Below are 12,130 nucleotides of genomic sequence, written 5' to 3' on the forward strand. Positions count from 1 at the left end.
GGAGAAGTGGATGCGAAATTTGAGGTAACAATTTTGTTAGTTAATTGTTTTCCTGTTTAAGAAAATCCTGATTTTATTTCATATATATTCTGCTTTTGCTTAACAAAATTTCGGTACAATTGATGTTTTATTCCATTATGTGTGTATGGATATGTGTGTGATTCAATTGTTTCCAGTTAAGAAAAACTATTGTTATCTTGCTTTTGTTGTGTGGTATCAATTGTTTAGGCTTACAAGATTTCGGTGCAATTGCGGTGCTTTAATGTCTATGTTGTTTCAATTGCCTCCGATTGAGGTGAATAATTATGCAAGTTGATTTATTTTGGTTTGTATGAATTTTTTATGGCTTAACGAAAGAAAAGGTTTACGGTATGAATTGTTTAGTCCAATTCGATTCCGGATAAGAGAAACTAAGTTAATTCTGACCTTAGTTAGACTTATCAAAGTGGAGGTTTTGGTTATTCAAGTCTAATCGAATGCCTTAACAAGAAATGCTAGTTAACTAACCTAGTACTTGTCTTGTTTAAAACTTAAAGGTCTAAGTTATATGGATAATTAGAACCTGATGAGAAAAATAGAGTTATCTTTATTTGGTCTTATCGAACAAGCGATTGTATTTATACAATCAGTTTAGCAAAGGAACTAAGGTGCTTCGTTGATTTTTGGTTTGCTAAACTATTAGGGAAAATTGCTTCGGGCAATTATTTCCTTGATAACATATCAAAACAAATTACTTTGTAGTTTCGGTTTTGATATTGGTTATCAAAAATAGTGTGCGGAACCCTCGTTCTTAACTCTATAGGTTTGCAAGTCTATTTTGAGATTTGTAAGATTCTTTTCGGTTTTCCTTTATTTTTTTGTTTCTTTGTCATTTTGTGACAAAAAAGGGGAGAAATATAAGGAGTAAACAAGTGATACTGGAATTGATTTTATATTGATTGGTATCACTAAGGAAAAGGACAATTGTGCTTAAACGTTTATCTAACGAAAGAGTGAAAGCATAGACTAAGGGGGAGTAACATATCATATTAATTGGTATAACAAAGACGTGCGGATTGAAAAAATCTACCTATCTCACCTTTAGGGGGAGTATTAGCTTTGTTATTATAATGTCAACAACGACATTTAAGGATTGAATGTATACAGGTTATTGTGTTGTTGAATTCGGGAATCAAGCATATGTGTAATGAATTCTTGTAATTTGTTTATCCATATGATTGTAAGAGTTTTTTCACTAAAATTGACAAAGTGGGAGATTGTTAGAGCATAGCTCGGTTGAACCCACCAAGCGTTGGTATGTCAAGTTTGATTGTCATATTTTAGTGAATTAAAACTCATTTAAGAGTCGCTTGATTATGTATTAGAGTCAACTTCGTATAGGTTAGCTTGAAAGTGTTAGGATATGAGACATTACAAGTATTGCGAAGACTTGAAGAAGTAAGAATCTACAACGACAACATCATCCTTCCACTTGAGGTTAGTGATATTTGACTTGAAATGTTTTATTCCCTAACGTATCTTTCAAGTCGTGCATATTGAAAACAAAACTGCGAAGCATGAACACTCTAGATAGACATAGTATTAAGGAATACAATACGAGGTTTATTGCTTAACCATTAAACTTTGTAGATAAGACATCGACATAATCGTTTAAATGCTATTGTGATTATGTATGGGTATGAGGTGAGGATTTCATCTTAGGAAACAATGTTTTACATGTGTTTTAAGGAAGTAAGTTCATACACTTGTTTATGAATCGAAAAGGAAATCGCCATGCGTTATTGGTATTGTTATTCATTGCATATCTCGTAAACAATCAATATGTGTGATTTATTATAATCGATCATGATTTGTTTGTGTTCTTGGTAAAACTATTCACAAAGGCATGACTTATGTATTGGTATGACTTTTATTAGTGAAACCGATCTTAAGTAATCACCTGAGATGGTATGATCGCGTTTGTGATTTGTGTATGACCAAATCAGGGTAAAGGGGAACCGATCCTAGTAAGAGGTGCAACACATCACAAAGGGGAATCGATCCTTGTATGAGGTGCAACAATTTTGTAGCATAAAGGGGAACCGATCCTATGGACATGTGCAACACATATAAGTTAGATACCATATATATGTGTGGAACAGACCCTAGTACCTAGTCAACCGAATTTTGGAAAGCTAGTGTGACTATGCACAATACTCACATGGAGGTAGAAACGAAACTTGTTTTGGTAGAACCGTTAAACCCATGATTTGTGATTGAGTGTTTTTAATCAATCACATAGTTCTTGAAAGAGAGATGAACCAATTATAAACTTGATTGGAAGTGTGGAAAATCGGTTTCAAGGTTGTAAGTATGAAAGAGAACTTACAAAGTAAGGATGTCGACACACTTTGAACACAGGCAGTAATGTTTATCTTTAATTGTTCAAAGTTATTCCTTAACAACTAAAGGAAGAAAATCCCAGGATCGAAACATAAATAAGTTAAGAATCTTTTAATTAAGGTCTTAATTTTATTTTAGGAAAATGAGAATTATTAGTATGCATTTACTAGTTAAAGATTTTCCAAAGAGATTTTCGGTCATTATTTTGGACAGAGCATTTCCAGGAATTATGGAAACCGAATTTGGAATTATATTGCATATCTTGAAAATATTTTCGGTTTTGGAAATTCCTTGGTGTCCAAACTTCCTTGTCTATAAATACTTGAAGTTTGCATTTCTAGCAAACTAATCCTTCGTGACAGCAAACTTCCTCGGTTGTGTTGTTACTGGTGAAGCCGCCTATTCGGAGAGGAGAGTAACCTAATTAGGCGGAATCTCTTACGGCCGCTCAGTTTAAAGTCTTATTTGGGATTGAGAAGCTCTATTAGTACCGTAGGTGGGAAACTAGATAATTGCGGTTTATCTTGTATTTTCGATTGATTTGATTGACTAACTGTGGTTGAACTTTGATTGCACCTAGTTTGTTTATGCTTGAGAATCTTCTCTTCTGATATAAGATTCACTCAAACTAGATCGAAGTTTCAACAGGGATCTTTAGACTGTTGTTAGTGCTAAATGCAATCTTGTGATAATCCATTTTTAACAGACTCCTTTCTGTGTGTGATTGATCACAAGAGATTCAAGTTGTTGTTTGCAGGTGTTTATTCAAGATCTAAGAAGATCTGAAGACAAAAAAGATATTAAAGATTTCTGATTTGGGGTTCATAATCTTTGGTGTGCACAATACTTGTTTCGGTATAAGAGGATCCAACTATAATCGATTTATCCTTGTGGTAGATTGGATTGATTAATTGTGTAGATCGACATCAATACAATTCTTTGTGATTAAAATTATTGATCGCAAAATCTTAACAATTACTTTAGTAGTTGAGAATAAGATAGATCTAAGAACCTGACGAAGGAGTTTATTAAGATAAATGGAAGAGCCTTTGTCGAACTCACATCACTTGGTTGAATAGAGTTGATACCAAACAGATTTGTTGTTCCTTTACTGTTTGGAATACGAACCAAAGGAATTGTTCCAAGTACGTGACTTATTCATAAGTTGGAGGCGTGGGAATACAGACGGACCTAGGTGAACTATAGCTTTAGTTGCTTGGTCTCAACAATACGAAGTTGGTGTAATTTTGTGTAACGGCTTAATCCTGAGAGTATTCAATTATGGACAAGGTCCCGGGGTTTTTCTGCATTTGTGGTTTCCTCGTTAACAAAATCTTGCTGTGTCATTTACTTTGTATCTCCGCATTATAATTATTTTACTATAATTAAAGTAAATTACACAAATGTTAATTCCTATTTACTTGATAAGCAATCCTATTGTGTTTGGTTAAGTCCGAACCTTTTTATCAAGTAAACATACTTCGTTGTTGTATTGTCTCGATCTCGTATCCATAGACGATCACCTGAAGTGTGAACCGATTAGTTGCATTGTCTCGACTCAGTCCATAGACAATCACTTTCAGAGAAAGGACTTATAGGTAGGAAAAGTTTTATCTTGAGGTATATTTGGGTATCCTCGCCTTTTCAGAGTGGTTTCCATATGATATGGAGTATTTACTAAGGGGGAGTGATAGTATTGTTGTCGAAGTTGTGATATAATTGAACTTTGATGCTGTGTAATAATACTATGACACTGTTAATAATGATTGAGAATTATTGTTTTCTCATTGTTATAGTTACGGATTTTCAACAACGATGATACTAAACTTACAACCTTTGGAATCATCGGAGTACTTGGAAGTGACGAATATTTCGAGTAATGTTGAAAACCAAGGAGATCAGACATGTGGAAGAGAAGGTACAAAATTTATTTATTTATTTTGTATTCCATATGTATTGATAGTTTTGTCACTAAATTGACAAAGGGGGAGATTGTTATAGCACTGCTCGGTCGAACTCGCATGCGTTGCTATCTCAAGCATGTTTGTCAATGTTAGTGATCAAAACTATAAGTCTTGATTTCTAGTCTACTTATAGCTAAGTCTCGTACTAGGATAGAAAGTTTAGTTGAGCTCAAGACTCCATGGAAATCATCATACAAAGATAAAGAACTACTCAAGGAACTTGTGGAACTTCATCGACTAAAAGGTATGTGGAGACTTGAGCTTATCTATCACTCAAAAGTCTATCTACTCTATCTCCTATCTTGAGACAAAAGTCGTATTGTTATATAGACTTTGATTATACACATTTGCTATTTCGAGCCGAGTTTATCTCGCGTATCTATTTCTCGAAATATGTGTTGGTAAGCTTTCGCTTTGTCCAAGTTCATCTTTACTAATGACGAAAGTCATATTAAAATTCAATTACTTGAAAATGGCTTTGACGAAAAATGGTTTGTGAATAACAATCATATAACGTCCTATGCTTCAATGATTGAAATGAGAGTTTAGAATATATAACCTTGGAAGGATATAAACATTGTGTAGTAACACATATGTGTAAGTCCTTATTCCCTGAAACAAAGTATGCGTACTTTGCTGCTTAGGAAAACCGGAACTAAAGTCCGCGTACCAGTATGCACACCATCGGAAGTTCACGTCCCGTGAAAATCTACTGGAGTTTGTGAACTGAAAACAAACGTATTCCGGGTACTTAAGTCCGCGTACCAGTTCGCGTATTTGGGTTGGTTATTCTCTAAAAACGATTATTCGTGAACTTAAACTTATATAAACTAAGGAATGCATAATTGCAAACCGTGGATATAAAGTTCATGAATTGATTCGAGTGAATCAAATCGTTTTTGCTTCGACTGTGTCTTGTATACTTCTATAAGATCTAAGCAATTGAACAACTCTCTAACTAGTTCATTTGAGTCATTTGAGCTAGTTGTGGTAAAGAAGAATATGGTTGATATGGAAGTGCTCATATGGCTAACCATTTTGTTAACTATTGTTGAGCCAACTAATTGTACATGTTTGAGTACGGTTACACAAACCTAAATAAACGTGCATTTCATTTGTGTGTAACAATCTAAGTTCGATTTAACGGTCGAAAGGTATTAACTTGAATCTAATCATATTTTGATCTAACGATGAATATTGAATGCTTTGTTACCAAGGTAACTTAGATTGCAAGACCTGATTTGAAAGTCTATATAAAGGAGAACTTTAGCAACTGGGAAACCTAATCCCTACACCTTCTGTGTGATACTAGTTGTATTAGCTAGAGTCGATTCTCCTTTAACCTTAGGTTTCTTCTCGAGACCCTGTAGGTTAACGACTTGAAGACTTCATTGGGATTGTGAAGCCAGACCCAACTATTTTCTCTGTAGTTGCGTGATCTGATCTTCCTGTTTCTATCATATTTAAGTACAATCGTAATATTGGCTTGAGATTGATTTCTCCGATAGGAAAGATATAAAAGAAGTTACAAACACCTTCGTCTCATCGTTTGTGATTCCGCAATATCTTCTTTCGCTAATCGATTAATATTATTGTGAGGTGATTGATAATTCTAGGTTGTTCTTCGGGAATATATGTCCGGGTTATCAATTGGTTCCTGTTCACCTTGATTTATCAAAAGACGGAACAAAAACTCGTAGTATTTCTGTGGGAGACAAATTTATATATTATCGTAGAATTTTCTGTGTGATACAAATTCGTTTATTAAATTCTTCGACTTTGGGTCGTAGCAACTCTTAGTTGTGGGTGAGATCAGCTAAGGGAATCAAGTGTGTAGTATCATGCTGAGATCAGAGACGTAAGGAGTGGACCTGTACCTTGGATCAGTGTGAGATTGATTGGGTTCAACTACAGTCCAGTCCGAAGTTAGTTTGTAGTAGGATAGTATCTGTAGCGGCTTAATACAGTTTGTGTCCAATCTGGACTAGGTCCCGGGGTTTTTATGCATTTGTGGTTTCCTCTTTAACAAAAATTCTGGTGTCTGTGTTATTTCTTTTTCGCATTATATTTTCTTACATAATTGAAATATCACAGGTTGTGCATTGAATCGATCAATTGAGAAATCCAACCTTTGGTTGTTGATTGAAATTGATTAACCCTTGAACATTGGTCTTTGGTACCGTTCAAGTAGTTTCTCTTGTATTCAATTAGAATCGCAAATTTCTATTTGCTTCAGTAAGTATTGAATCGAGAAAGTGAGATATAACTCTTTGATATACTTTTGTTAAGATTGAGTCTGACTGTCTAGTTGATTCTCTTAAAAGTATATTGGAGTTTGTCCATACAGATTTCTAAGAGAAATATTGGGTGTGGTTGTTAGACTCCCGCTTTTTCAGTTACAACTCTTTGTAACAAAGGTTTTCTTATTATTACATCTCTTGTTATACACTTGGTTATCGAAAACCAAAACAAGAAAAGAAGAAGAATAGAAAGAAATAATCATAATCAATCTAAATAAAACTTAAACAAACTTACTTGGGTGTATTGAGGCGAGTAATTTCTTTACTTAATATATTTAATGCCATGTACTTTATGTTGTTTACAATATATGACATATGTCTCCAACATTCAACAATTCCTTTGGTTGTTCTGGCAGCACTCGAGGATCACCAAACATCGAACAAGAATGGATGTAACACAAACTCTTCTTTAACTCTTGAAGACGACATGCAAACTATAATTTTTTTAACACTAGTTTTTGACTCTAAAACTCATACATGCAATGGAGAATGTGTGGGGTTTATATAGGTTCAAGGAGGCTCTTGGATATATCCTTTCGCCAAGAGCCACATCCTTCCATGGATAGTCACATATCTTGGGATAAGACACTATATGTTGAAAAAGCTTAAGTGAGTGGACACACTATATCATATTTCTATTCAACAATCCCCACATTGAATAGAAATTCATGCAAATTTAAGCAGACGATAGAAAGAGTTTATGCGTGGAACATCGGGAGAGATAACACCTGGCTTTGAATCTTCTGTAGTGTGTACTTACTGGGTTTACTAGTTGTTCAGTGAATACGATGTTGTTGATGGTGGTTTTTGAACAAGGGGTAAACCGTAAAACCTAACGTATAACATGACGTCACCGGTGACACTAGCACATTTATTAGAGCATTTAACGCGCCTATGTCAAAATTACCAGGGTACCCTTTTCCAAATACTAAATTAGGGTTTCGATGCGCGAAACCCTAAGTTCACACATACCGCGCAACCATTACGCAAAAAGCATGGAAAACATGCCAAATGCACGCACCCTGCAATCATCGCGCAGAACATAACAATTGCACGTACCGTGCAATCACTGCGCAAAAGCATGTCAATCATGCCACTCACACATGTCACGCAACATGCCAAATGCACGTACCGTGCAAACATCGCGCAAAACATAGCAATTGCACGTACCATGCAATTATTGCGCAAAAGCATGGCAAACATGCCAAATGCACGCACCGTGCACTCATCACAAAAACATAGCAATTGCATGTACCATGCAATCATTGTGCAAAATATGGCAACCATGCCAAAACTACAAATAACGCGCAACCGTTGCGCTAAATATGGCAACCACGCCAAACCGCAAAGCAACCGGAAAGCATCACGTTAACCATGCCAAAAATCCAAAAACGCACCACCATTGCACAAAATGGCAACCACGCCAAAAGCGCGCGCCATTGGCACATGCCATGCGACCCTTGCAACCTGGCATGCCAAGCCGTGCAACTTAGGGCCAAAGCCGCCACACGCGCCATTGGCACATGCCGTGCAACCCTTACAACCTGGCATGCCAAGCCATGCAACCTAGGGCCAAAGCCGCCACACGTTCCATTGGCACATGCCGTGCAACCCTAGCAACCTGGCATGCCAAGCCGTGCAACCTAGGGCCAAAGCTGCCACACGCGCCATTGGCACATGCCGTGCAACCCTTGCAACCTGGCATGCCAAGACGTGCAACCTAGGGACAAAGCCGCCACACGCGCCATTGGCACATGCCGTGAAACCTTTGCAACCTGTCATGCCAAGCCATGCAACCTAGGTCCAAAGCCGCCATTGGCACATGCCGTGCAACCCTTGCAACCTGGCATGCAAACCGTGCAACCTAGGGCCAAGGCATACCACACATGCCATTAGCACATGCCGTGCAACACTTGCACTTTGGCATTTCCACTTGCACCCGACGTGCAACCTAGGGCCAAGGCATACCATACATGACATTGGCACATGCCATGAAACACTTGCACTTTGGCACTTCCACTTGGACCCGACGTGCAACCCAAGGTCGCGACATGCCACACATGCCATTGGCACATGTCGTGCAACCCTTGCATTTTGGCATGTCGCGCCTACATCAAAGGCCACGATTCTTCTTATGCAAAATCTCAACCGTCGAAGGTCGCCACTGAGACGACAAGTCTCTCAAGATCAACTTATCAAACACCAGTGACATGCTACATGTTTTCCACGAAAAATACTCGAGACATCAATACGTATGTCACAAACTGGGGGATGCTCATTACGGTTTTGGTTTGGCGGTCTACAGTGTGCGTCATACACAAATGACCGTTTCAAGAAAGTGTAATAAGAATAAAACGGTTAGTAAATGCAGGAAGTAATGGTGAAACGCTCTTTCATTATGGAATATCAATTCGATCGAATTCCATCAATACCAGGCGTTACCACCTCTTCCCATTTAACTCATCCGTTTCTTTTCTTACGGGGCCAGAGTACGTTTCACTTGGACTTGTATAAATAGGTTTTACCTATTTCCACCAAGACACAAGTTTTTGGTCAGGGAGAAATACAACACTCAGAAAGGCAACTCTTGCTAGCTTTCTCAAAGCTTTCATCTTCTGATACAAGTCAAGTACTACTCTTCCAGAACTGCTTTGGTCTCAACACTCTCTTCGCTTCCCTCCCTAAACCAGCCCTTCTCCTCCTTTTTGTGACCGAAGCAAATCCGGAACGGCCATTTCTTGGTTTAGGCCAGATTTGTATAGATTGATCTCTCGAATCTAAAGTACTCCCATGCGGTACATTTGTTTAGGGTTTAGATTTGTTTCTCACCCACTCACCGAAATTACCAAAATCAGCAGAAACGATTTTCACCCATAAACAATTGGCGACCACAGTGGGAGATTGATCTTTCGGTTACAATATCAGCTTTCAAGAATCGATCTCATACTTCGATTCAGACATCAGGATGGAAGAAACAAGCAATCTATTCATGGATCTACGATTCGACTGCCAGACAACCTGATTACCAGCCGTAAGCCGCAAGAGATGACTGGGGACTTCACAATAACTGAAAGCAAACGGTTCGGTCACCAGGAATCTCCAAAAGCGACTGGGGACTTTTCCCAATCACGACAACACTGCATACAAAATCGGTTTTACACGGGAAGGATCTTGTTTTCATCAGAAGACCCAGGAAAACTGAGTAAGTCCAGACTAGACGGAATATACGATTTATTATTTTAGGTTCTCGATAAGACCATCGTGTTATTTGATCTTATGCCAACTACCGACACACACTTTCATGAAAGCAATATCCTATTCGCAAGTCACAACCAGAGCAATACTATTAAAACCATTCATTTCAAAATAACCCAATATCCTCATAAAATACCAACCATCTATCAAAATCAATCAAACGTTAAAATAGGCACTTTGTTTGCCTTTCAAAAAAAAAGAAGAGAACCTAAGCGAAAGTTTGGAAAAGACAGAGACACATTCAAGGAAAGTTATCCAACAGGGGTTTGCTCTTCTTGGAGAAAGCCTCCCTTGCATCCTCGAGAGCCGCTCTCTTCAAAGTCAATGTCTTGGACAATTCTTCGACTTCTGCCTCCTGCTGTGCGATTTCATCTGCAGAAAGACTCTCGACTACTTCGGTTTTCAATTTCTGGATCTCAGCAAAGCCCTTGACGAACCACGAAGCGTTGAACTCATTTTCTATGCACATATCACGATGATACTTCCAACTGACGATGACATCCTCAGAAACGGTATTGCCGGTCACTTCACACATATCCTCGATGGAAGACAGAGCTTCCTCCACACGTTTGACCAGCGCAAATCGACTGGTGATCTTCCTGGTTGTGGCGATATGTCCATACCTTTCCCAGATTTTGGTGTACAACACCTTGTACTTAGCCAGCACGCTGAAGCCACCGACCAGCACATGACCTGGATAAGAAACCAAGTACGGGGGATCGAAAGTGGTGCCTGCAACCAGACCCATAGCCGGCAAGGGATTCTCTTCCACGCTTCGTTGACAGTCGTCAGAGCATTCTCCGTTGTTCGAGCCGCATCCATGCCTTTCGTCTGATCAACCTCCATCTCTGAAGCACCAATAGCAGTCGCTGCAGCTAAAGGAAAATCTTCACAAGCCTCTATCTTAGAACCGTCTCCAGAATCAGATCATACCTCAGATTCTTCCTGTAATCTTAAGTTAGACGTTTTCGAAAAAGAAGAAAGAAAGGAAAAGAAAAAAAAACATGTGCAAGACTCACCGATCCGCTTCCCTAAGAAGATCCAGTGCTGCTGCCAGAAGAGTTACCTTGGTCTTATGAACTATTCTCTTTGTCTGACTCTTTCCTTGAGGGCTCAACACTGCCGGCCTTTATCGGAAGAGGTGTTATTTCCTGACGACGAGCAAGCGCAGTAAAGGCGTTCACACTACCGAAACCCTGGTAGGAACAAGATGCAAAAGTTCAGAAACAAAATGAAGATTTACACGTTTTAGTTGAGCCAGGGGAGACACCTACCTGAATATTGGAAGGATTGAAATACACTGGGGTCGCCGTGTCTGTCGAAACTGACCGAAATCCACCAGCGCGATTCTTCGACCTTCGTTGCTTCACCTGGGGACTGTCCACGTTACCAGGTGACTTTCGCGTAGTTGCAGAAGGATCCCTCAACATTGGATGCTTTGCCAAAACCTCAGGGGAGGGTCTACAATGGGCGTTCGCCACCATGTGATTCACAAAGCCGCGAATAGTAAGGAACTCATCTTGCCATAACTCATTATACTTGAAGGTCGTCGAAGAAACTCTTTCCAAGGGCAAGAAGGGTAGACGCGTACCCGGTACAAGAACGCTGGCATTGAAGACGACCGACAACGGATTCTCTGAAGCAACTGGCTGACGAGCAAAGGGGGTCCCTTGGTCGAAACTCATGTGACGGGAAGCACGATCAATATTATAAGAAGCCACTTGGAAAGCCCCCCTAAAGAAAGACGACATACAACCAGACGTGCAACTACGCATAAAAAAGTTTTCACCAACACTCAGGTTACCTTCGGAAAGCAAAGTCATATTTGGAGCAGAAGCAAAGGTGTTAACATGAACTACAGACGTTTGCACCGGGGCCCACGGGAGAAAATTGACTTCGTGCGACTTGTCAAGGAACCTAATCCAAGTTCGATCCGACTCTTGGACACCTGTTCACCTATCGGAGAATTCTGGAGCCACCCCAACTCGCGGGAAGTGAAGGCAACGACTTCGGAGCATATTTCTCAAAATGCTCCCACAACCACGCTTGAAGGAAGGCAACATGGACATACGAGTCCACTTTCATATAACCGTTTGAAACACGCATGTCTGCAACCAGGTGATCCAGATGTGTATACAGAGAACCAAGGAACAAGCTACCAATGGGGAGAACTACGCCTTTCGCTAACTTTATGGCAATCATCAGAAGCTCTTGTCTTATCTCTTTCTT

This window comes from Papaver somniferum, chromosome 5 (genome assembly GCF_003573695.1).
Source record: "Papaver somniferum cultivar HN1 chromosome 5, ASM357369v1, whole genome shotgun sequence".
Taxonomy (NCBI): domain Eukaryota; kingdom Viridiplantae; phylum Streptophyta; class Magnoliopsida; order Ranunculales; family Papaveraceae; genus Papaver; species Papaver somniferum.